General features: G+C 44.9%; 1 protein-coding gene across 1 annotated transcript in view; it reads right to left on the bottom strand.

Moving 5' to 3' along the window:
- Window positions 1-283: 283 nt before the first annotated feature.
- Window positions 284-10,006, bottom strand: part of APOO (apolipoprotein O) — a 112,950-nt gene continuing 103,227 nt past the window's right edge. The window contains exon 9 of the mRNA XM_075059925.1: window positions 284-895. The gene's annotated coding sequence lies outside the window, so the exon portion shown is untranslated. The remainder of the gene's footprint in view (window positions 896-10,006) is intronic.

The following is a 10,006-nucleotide window of genomic DNA, read 5'->3' as shown; positions in this document are numbered from 1 at the left end:
TGAGGCAAATCGCCTGGTTGCTGATTATGCCAGCCAGACACAAAGGTGGTTAGAAGAGGGCAGCAGGGTGTGCTGCGCATCAGATAAGCTTTGAAAACCAGTTTCATGACTGGCCAGGCTACGGTGGGAAAGTTCTGTTTGCTTCTCCTTGACGAAAACCTGCCCCTTTGGTTCACTCTACTTCCCTGTAAAACAACCGCCCTTCCCCCCCTCCCTTCGATCACCACTTGCATAGGCAATAAAGTAATTGTTTCAAATTCATGCATTCTTTATTAATTCATCACACAAATAGGGAGATAACTGCCAAGGTAGCCCGGGCGGGGTGGGGGAGAAGGGAAGCACCAGGTGGGGTAGGGGAGGAGGGAATGACAAAGCCACACTGCACTTCACAACTTACTGAATGCCAGCCTTCTGTTGCTTGGGCAGTCCTCTGGGGTGGAGTGGTTGGGTGCCCGGAGCCCCCCTCCCCACGTGCTTGGGCACCTGAGTGAGGAGGCTATGGGACTTGGGGAGGAGGGCTGTCGGTTACATAGGGGCTGAAGCAGCAGTATGTGCTCCTGCTGCCTTTCTTGCAGTTCAACCATACGCCGGAGCATATCAATTTGATCCTCCAGTAGCCCCAGCACTGCCTCCTGCCTCCTTTCATCACGCTGCTGCCACCTCTCCTCTTGCTCCAGTCATCTATCCTCTCACGTGTCCTGCCTGTCCTTGCATTCCTTTTGTGCTTTCTTGTACTCTGACATTGTCTGCCTCCACACATTTTGCTGGGTTCTTTCAGTGCGGGAAGACTGCATGAGCTCAGAGAACATTTCATCACGAGTGCGTTTTTTTCGCCTTCTTATCTGCACTAGCCTCTGGGATGGAGATGATAGGGGGAGCATTGAAACATTTGCAGCTGTGGGAGGGGGAAAAAGGGAGAGTCATATTTAAAAAGACATATTTTAGAGTACAAGATTGCATTTTGGCTCTTATATTGAAGGCAACAGAATTCGGCTTGCAGGCAGCCATTGTAAGCCACGGTCTTTTCGCTTCTTTAAGTCTTCTGGGCAAATTAATCATTAAACACACTTGCTTTTAAACCATGTATTATATTTACAAAAGGTACACTCACCAGAGGTCCATTCTCCACACTCAAGGTCTGGGAGCCCGCCTTGGGAGGATTGGGAGGGTATTGTGGAACTCCTTACCTGAGGAGGTTGTGAAGGCTGGGACTATAACAATGTTTAAAAGGGAACTGGATAAATTCATGGTGGCTAAGTCCATAAATGGCTATTAGCCAGGAAGGGTAAAGAATAGTGTCCCTAGCCTCTGTTCATCAGAGGATGGAGATGGATGGCAGGAGAGAGATCACTTGATCATTGCCTGTTAGCTTCACTCCCTCTGGGGCACCTGGCATTGGCCACTGTCGGTAGACAGATACTTGGCTAGATGGACCTTTGGTCTGACCTGGTACGGCCATTCTTATGTTCTTATGGGCACCAGGGTGATAAACAGTTCCTGGCGGTCGGGGAGAGTGGTTTCTCCACTTGCTTGCTGTGCACAATCTTCAACCTCCTCCTCCTCCTCATCCTCGTCCCCAAAATCCTCATTCCTTTTGCGTGAGACTACCCCCTTGGAGGAGTCCATGAACAGGGGTGGGGTAATGGTGGGGGCACTCCCTAGAATTGCATGCAGCTCATTATAGAAGCAGCATGTCTGGGGGTTTGACCCAGAACGACTGTTTGCCTCTTTGTTTTTTTGGTAGGCTTTTGCCTCAGCTCCTAAGTTTCAAACGGCACTGCTGCGAGTATCTGTTATAAGCCTCTGTCCTTCATGCCCTTGGAGATTTTTTCAAATATTTTGGCATTTTATCTTTTGAAACGGAGTTCTAATAGCAAGGATTCATCTCCCTATACAGCGATCAGATCCAGTACCTTCTATTAGGTCCATGCAGGAGCTCTTTTGCAATTCTGGGACTCCATGGTCACCTCTCCTGATGAGCTCTGCATGGTCACCTGTGCTGATCAGCTCACCACGCTGACCAAACAGGAAATGAAATTCAAAAGTTCCAGGGGCTTTTCCTGTGTACCTGGCCAGTGCATGAGAGTTGAAAGTGCTGTCCAGAGCAGTCACAATGGAGCACTCTGGGATAGCTCCTGGAGGCCAATACTGTTGAATTGCGTCCACACTACCCAAATTTGACCCAGTGATGTTGATTTCAGCACTAATCCCCTCATCGGGAAGGAGTACAGAAATCGATTTTAAATGCTCTTTAAGTCGACAAAAATGGCTTCATCGTGTGGACGGGTGCAGGGTTAAATCGATCTCAGACTTCTACATTTGACCTAAACACATAGTGTACACCAGGGCTTCGTCTTACCTGCCATGTTTTTCAAATTTAAAATACAGTAATATATGCAGGTTTATACTAATTCACGTGTACTATTTTGTTCATGGGACATTGGCTGTCATGGACTCTAGCCAGTGAAGTGTTCAGGTCTACTTTACCAGGTTGCAGACAGAATGCCAGCTATGCATGGAACATACATCTGGGGAATAACTGCATAATTTACTGTCATACTGGAGAGTATTTTAGCATTAACTATCTCTCTCTGCTTACTAGAGCATCGTTTCTGCTTCTTTGTTGTGAAATTTGTGAGAAATGAAATAAAATCTTATATTTGCATGATTTGAACTGAAGATGAAGTCCTGTGCAGCTCTTTCAAAGTAAGCTTATTACATCATCATAACAAGAATAGATTGATCTCTGCACAGACATTCTCTTCATATACTATATCCAGTAAATATACTTGTGGCCACACTGAGAATGTCACACAGGTTAGACTGCAAGAAATAGGGAAGACAATCCCCCAAACTGATAGTTTATTCCATAATTAGATTCACCAAGCCAGTAACCAAATAGCTTCCGTAGTACCATACTAGTTAATAAGCCAAACACAGTCCCGTTTAGATAATTCAGCCCTTGGTTCCCATCTAGACAGCCAAGTCTAATATAACTAGGGATTACTGAAAACCTGATTCACCATATGTGAGGTTCACCAATTCCCAGGTCAATATGAGTTGCAGATCTTACCCAATAATCGCGCTGATGCCAGATCTTTAGTATCTAAACCTAAAGGTTTAATAATAAAAGAAAAAGGGACAGAGTTGCAAATGGTTAAGAGATCAATATGCACACACACATATATGTAAAGTCCTTAGGTCAGCTTCATAGCAGAATGGTGAGGCTGCTGATTTGTAAAAGTCTTTCTGGAATCAGTTTAAACAGTTATAGTCCAACTGGCAGGCACAGTGTAGAGTGTGGTCAAATCCTTTTATGCGTTTCCCAGGGTATTCCAAATAATTCTTTGGAAGCTCTCCATCTTACAATTTAAACTTTCTCTGTTCAAAGTTTAAGCAGACTAGAGATGAAAGGATCCAGACAAAGCTTTCCTTTATAGTTCTTCTAGCAGACTGACAAGTCTCACTTCCTCAGGAATAATAGGCGATATTGCCCTTTTGATTTGAAGCTAATCTTCTATTCCCCATGCATATGCAGGTAAACTACTTACACTCATTCACATGAGGCAGTTAACCAGTCCATTATAACAGAGATAGTTCAGCTGAAGACAATGTGGATAATATTATTAGTTTTCTGCTGTATCTTACATCCTTGATCTCAAAGCTAACTGGACACAGTCACATACATAATTAAGGCAATTAAGATATGACAGAGAATTAGCATCTACAAGCTAATCTAGTTACATTGTTAAACTTCTTGTGACCCTGTTTGGAAGTTTATTTTACATCCATGTACAGTGTTCCCTCTAATTTTTCCCATGCATGTGCAGAATGAATTTTATGTGCACCAATATGGAGGTGATGTGTGACACATCACCTCCATAGTGGTGCTGATAACAAAAGTCATGTGATGGGGGTGGCACTGAAGGGTTCAGAGCATGGGAGCAGGATCAGGGCTGGGGCAGAGGGTTGGGGTGCATGGGGGGTGAGGGCTCTGGGATGGGGCTGGGGATGAGGGGTTGAGGTGCAGGTAGCCTCAGGGCTACAGCAGGGAGAGAGGATTCCTTCCACAGTAGCACCTGGGTTTGTGGAGAGAGGTGCCTCTCCCTGCTGCAGCAGCTCTGGAGCAGAGGCTGCGGGATAGGCACCTCTCCGCCAGCTGCAGCAGGTCCAGAGCTGGGGCCAGGAGAGAGGTGCCTCTCCCCTTGGCCGTGGCAGGTCTGGGATTGGGCTGGGGCTGGAGGGGAGAGGTGCCTCTTCCTCTGGCCATGGCAGGTCTAGGGCTGGAGAAGAGGCATCTCTCTCCACTGCAACCCTGGGCACCTGCGCAATGTTTACTAGGCTGATGCCTGGCCGCGCAGCTTAGAAGGAACTTAGGCTGTATGTGATGTTATCTGGGTCCTCCAAAAAAATGTTGCCAAGATCCACCAGCAAAGAGGAAAGCAGAAAAAAAACTTTTGTTTAAAACTTGATGCTACCTTTATACATCATAAATAACTCAGCCTTTATGCAGGTCAGAGACGACAGCGATAGGTGTTATGGAAATACATAGACAATAATTTAGGAGGTGCCTAACCCAGGCTTTTCTAAGTGCCTTTGAAAATCTCACCTCAATTATTTTTATTATAATAAAAAAGCCAGAGCTTGCTTTTGCTATACAATTTCCTTTGTTTTCTTATAGAGTTTAATTCCACACTCATCTGATATCATTATTTCTAAAGCTGATTCCAAAAGCAGCTGTGTGTACAATATAGTGGACTGCAGTGGAAACTAAGGGTATGGCTACACTTGGAAATGTGCAGCACTGGGAGTTACAGCTGTGGTCGTACAGCTGTGTAGGAACAGCGCTGCAGTGTGGCCACACTGACAGCTACCGGCGCTGCAGAATACTGGGAGGTGATGGCCTGTGGCTCTAGCTTTGCATACATTGTTTTACACCAGCACATTTTAAACATTTAAATTAAACACATACAATTAAAACCAAAACAATTAGGGGTAGAACATTATTTGGTAACTGTTTGCCATTCAGTGCCCAAGCTTGATAGAGAACGTCAGCTAAATCAGTGCGTACAGTAAGCTGAGACCCTTTTGTTGTGTGTGTTTGTTTTACAGGCAGGCCAGGTTTTAATGGCTTCTACTTTTTAAGGGTTATGCGGGAAATATTCCACTGTTTAGTTATTAAATCATGAGGTGGTGTACCTCAAATTTTCCTTTATATCAGCAGACCAAGTTGTAATGTTTTCCTGCCTGTGTTAGCTTTAAGTTTACTCACAGGTAATAGCGGAGAAGCTTCATTACCGTATTACTCTAAAGGATTTTTCCAAAAATCATATACACTATAAGTTGTTACAGGGTTACTTACAACATTAAATTTATTTCAATGTTTAATATTAACAATAACCCTTTTACAATATACATGCCATGTCCCTGTAGGGAAAATGCACATTCTTTCTATACTATAACTTTTCAAAAATATTAGCCATATTATTTTTACATAAGGTGTAACTGTTTTGTTCTTACAGAGTTTTCATGTACCCTTATAAAAGTGACAGTCTGATTACACAGAGCTATTTTAAGGCTCAGTGTTTTCAACATTGCCTTCTTTGTTTTGTGCACCTCACCTCTGCTGTTGCTTTCAGAGGGTCACTGTTAATTTCTTATTCTTTCACTACAGCTCTTACTGCTATTGTTACAAAAAAACCAACCAACAAACAAAAGACTTCAGAATCTTTCCCTATTTTCCTGATTTTGACTGCCCTATTGCAGCCATGACTTGGTTTTATTTAAAAACATTTTAAAATGTTGTAAAGAATCAAGTTACCTCTTAAGGTTAAATGCTAAATCCAAAGCCAAACAGCACTAATTACCTGTGTCTTGCAAAAGGTCTGTCAGTTTTGCAACTTTGAATTAAAGAGCAAATGAATTTTAGTGGCATAAAAAAAAAACAAAACCAATTATCTCATACCTAAAAACAGGAGTTTTACAAACAGATGTGTTGGTTAGATTCTTAGAACTTTACATATTTTCACAGACAAATAGATACATATACATTTTCTTTCTTAACGTTTTTTTTACACTGCTTTGTTTTACATAGCTGTGTATATGTGTGTGTGTATATATATATGCCTGTAAATAATCCAAATTATATATATATATATATATATATATATATATTATGAGTATTACAGGCACTCTTCTAGAAAAGGGCCATTTTCCTTTAGAATGGCTGCAAGAAACCAAGAATCTCTCTCTTTACAATGGTCCTTTTAACAGTTTCCACACGTTTAACTGCTTAATTCTCTCCAGCCTCTGTAGAGTTAACTTTCACTCTCTTTCCTTAAATCACTTGTTTATGTCCCAAAAGGACACCTTTATCACCTCAGATTTCACCATTTAAGTATAGTTCCAGGGATTCAGGCCTGCACTTATGCTTTTCTTACTCCTGACATTATTCCCTTAGGGCTTTTAACCTGTTCTCAGTTTATTCTGTTTCGCTGCATGTCTGGGCCGATCCTGCTTTTTCCAATGAACCATTTGTGAGTGCTAGTGTGGTCATTCATAATTTTGAAAGAATGTTCAAGGAAAGGACCAGAAGGGTGAGGGCAGTTGAGGAGCCCACCCTCCTTGCTGAATTGGTAGTGGAACTCTGAGATCAGTTTTGAGGCAGACAACAAAAGGGAATAGAACAAGGGGTTTTAGTCCTTTTTACAATGAGATGGGAGCATGAAGGGGTTGGATCGATCCGGGGTTTGGAGAATGGAGTAAAGGGAGCGCTCAGTCTGGTGGTGGGAGAGGAGGCTTTTAATAAAGCTTTAATTTATTGTTGAATAATTGAGAGAGGCAAGTTTGATTTTGTTCACCACGATTGCTCTTCCCACCACTGCATGAAACAGTTAACCTCTCCTTTAGCCAATTTGGTTTAGGTTGGCCGAGTTGGTCCTTTAAGACGTTCACTCAGTCTTGTTCCAAGATTTTAACAGTGGCCACTGAGTTTTGGATCCCCCTGAGTTAGTCTAGACCATTTTGCAGAAATTTACGGGAGTCTGGACCCTTTTTACAGGAGTCTGGACCCATCCTAAATACATAAAATAAGCCGGCGTTCATTTAGGGAACTGTCCCTTAGACGTCTGGTTACCATACAGGAGGACTTCCACACCAGTCACACAAGAAGGAAATTTGCTCAGGGCAACACACAAAAGGAGCCCACAGGCTACTGCTCAATCGCCTGGCTTTCACACAGGGGTTTTCCCAAAGTGCGGTGCGGCTGCGATGTGGCAGATTCACTCACTCAGACCGCGGGGACAGGAACCCTTGGTCGGCGCGATCCCCACACAGAGACAGCACCCAGACTCAAACACTCCAAACAGAAGGATGGATAGACACAGAGAGCAGGACATCCTCAGTCCGGACAAAAACACAGATAATATACCTGACCAGATCCTGAGTCAGATCCCGGGATCAGTACCAGAGCAGAGTGTGACAACAGGTTCGATGGCGTAGACCTCACTGTGGCGGTGCACCTTTCTGCTGTAGTGGAGGACCGCTTGGGCCAATGCCCAGGTGCCAGCTGCCACGGTCATCTACAAAACAGTCAGGAATCACACAGCCCCAGTGAAGACGGTTGCGGTAGTGCAGACACGGACATATTAGGTGACATAAACTGCCTCACGTTGACCTAACTCTGGAGTGTAGATCAGCCAGAGTCTTCCATCCAGACTGAGGTCGAACTTCACCCTCCAGTACTACAGTCTGTTAATTCCTCTGTATCTGCTTCTCAGAGCTACAGAACTTGACCTCCACACAAGAGGAGCACTTAACATTTTGTAAATTGTTCAGACGGTTAACTAAATATAGATTCCATTCCTGCAGTGAGCTCTGACGCCAGTCCTGAGCTCTCCCGGAGACCAGCTGAGTCAATGGAGCTCTGTGTGGGTGCAGGGCTCCTCTGTGCAGAATTACACCAGCCTTAACTTTGGATCAGTATTTCTAGGGTTGGCTACTCTTGCAAGTTGCAGCGCTGGTGAGGGGTTACAGCGCGGCAACTTACTCGGTGTCCACACTTACAAAGCTCAGCCAGCGCTGCAACTCCCTGGCTGCAGCGCTGGCTGTACTCCTGGTCTGCTACGGGTGTAGCGAATCCAGCGCTGGTGATGGAGTGCTGCTCATCAGGTGTGGACACTCACCAGCGCTGTATTGGCCTCCAGGGTATTAAGAGGTATCCCAGAATTCCTGTCTACAACAAACCGGAAGGTACTCCCGGAGCTACCAAACACAGCTGTCTTTGCTGCAGCCAGCGAGTGAGCCGAACCGAGGCTTTGAATGTTCACAGCTGTTGCTTGAGGAGACGAACAGCACGGCGGGGGGGAGGAGTCCGAGGAGAAGTGCTTATCTGGTCTGAAGCTTTTTACATTAAGAGTGATTGAGAGAGGGCGGGGGGAATGGCCAGAATTTGCAAGGCAGGGATCTCACAGTGTCTGCTCCAAAAACGCTCCCTCGTCTCCCTGACGCTCCTGTCACACTCCACCCCACCCCCCTTTTGAAAAGCACGTTGCAGCCACTTGAATGCTGGGTAGCTGCCCACAATGCACCACTCCAACAGCGCTGCAATGCTGCAAATGGGCACACGGCGAGCAGTGGGCGCGGTCCGGGTTCCTGCTCGGTGTCCCTGCCAGGCCACTTCTTAGACCATGACCATCACTACCCACCTCTGTTCTTTTATTAGTTGTCCCCCGTAATCAGTGGGCTTCTTGTGGTCCTGTGGGTCCATCCCCTTAGGATGGGGAGGACCTTTAAGCCTGCCACTTCCCAGGAACCCAAAGATACACTACAATCATAACCACCTCCATGAGAAGAGCCCGCAGGGCTTATGCTGGTGTATTTAGGGCGATCCATGTGATGCAGACACAGAGTTATTTACATTGCTGTTAGCTCCTCCTTCTTGTCACTTTCATAGTCTGGTGACACCTGGGGCTGGAACTCCAGCGGGCCCAGCTGCTGCCACTCCCTGCAGGGAAGCCTTGCGCCACCGTGGGCTGCTAGTCCCATGCTCTGGAGCCCTCGCTACTGCCAGGCTCCCACTCCTGGCAAGGACCCCGGCTGGCGCCTAGCTCCCGGCTACCCCACATCCGAGCCCAGCTGACCTCAACAGCGGCCCCTCTTAAGTCAGTCACTAAGCAACTCCAGTGAGATGCCTCCACCAACAATAAGAAGGGCAAAAGTTGAACAAACCTGCAGTAAATACTGCGGTGGCTGGATGATGGCTTTTAAGTCCAACTTAAAGTTGACTGTAGATACGCCTCAAGTTTCACACACATCCTAATTCATGCTACTAAATGAGAAATGGTTGGCTGGGCCACACATGACCAGACTATGTGAAGCCAGTAGTATGAAGAACAGTCCATTAAAATGCAAATTAAAATCAGGAATAATTTAGCTAAAAATAACAGAGAGCGCAGATTCTTTGCAGCCCTCATTTTATTATTTTTACTTCTGGTGAGAATTAGCTTTAATTATAGCCCAGTAGACAGCACGAAACCGGATAATGATTTAAGTTGTTTAAGAACAAAAGTTACTTGTTGCTAAGAAAATTAATGGCAGAATTGCAGAGAAAAGGCAGCAATATGCTCCAAATACTCAAAGAAATTACAATCGAAGTAAAGACTGTTCTAAACAAAAATAGCTATGAACTGTAAGAAAGATGTAGCAATATCCGCTCCGCTGTCATTACAAGAAACAACCCCCTTTCATGCAATTACATATCTTGAAAGATGACAGCATCACAAGCTGAATAGAAATGAAGTCCCGGTGTCACACAAAGTGGTAGATCCAAGTGACAGCAAGTGAGGCCCAGGTTCAGAAAAAGAGAACTCCTCCCAAATCCAATATCACACAAGCCTAGCCAAGTGGACAGAGAGTAACCCTTGTAAAATTTCCCCTCTCACCAATATCCTATTCATTCAACACTGAGTGTTTTTGTAAATATATATTAATTTTAATAGTAGAACCC

Source organism: Chelonoidis abingdonii, chromosome 1 (genome assembly GCF_003597395.2).
Source record: "Chelonoidis abingdonii isolate Lonesome George chromosome 1, CheloAbing_2.0, whole genome shotgun sequence".
NCBI lineage: Eukaryota > Metazoa > Chordata > Testudines > Testudinidae > Chelonoidis > Chelonoidis abingdonii.
Note: the sequence above shows the minus strand (reverse complement) of the source record. Positions and strands in the feature narration are given on the sequence as shown.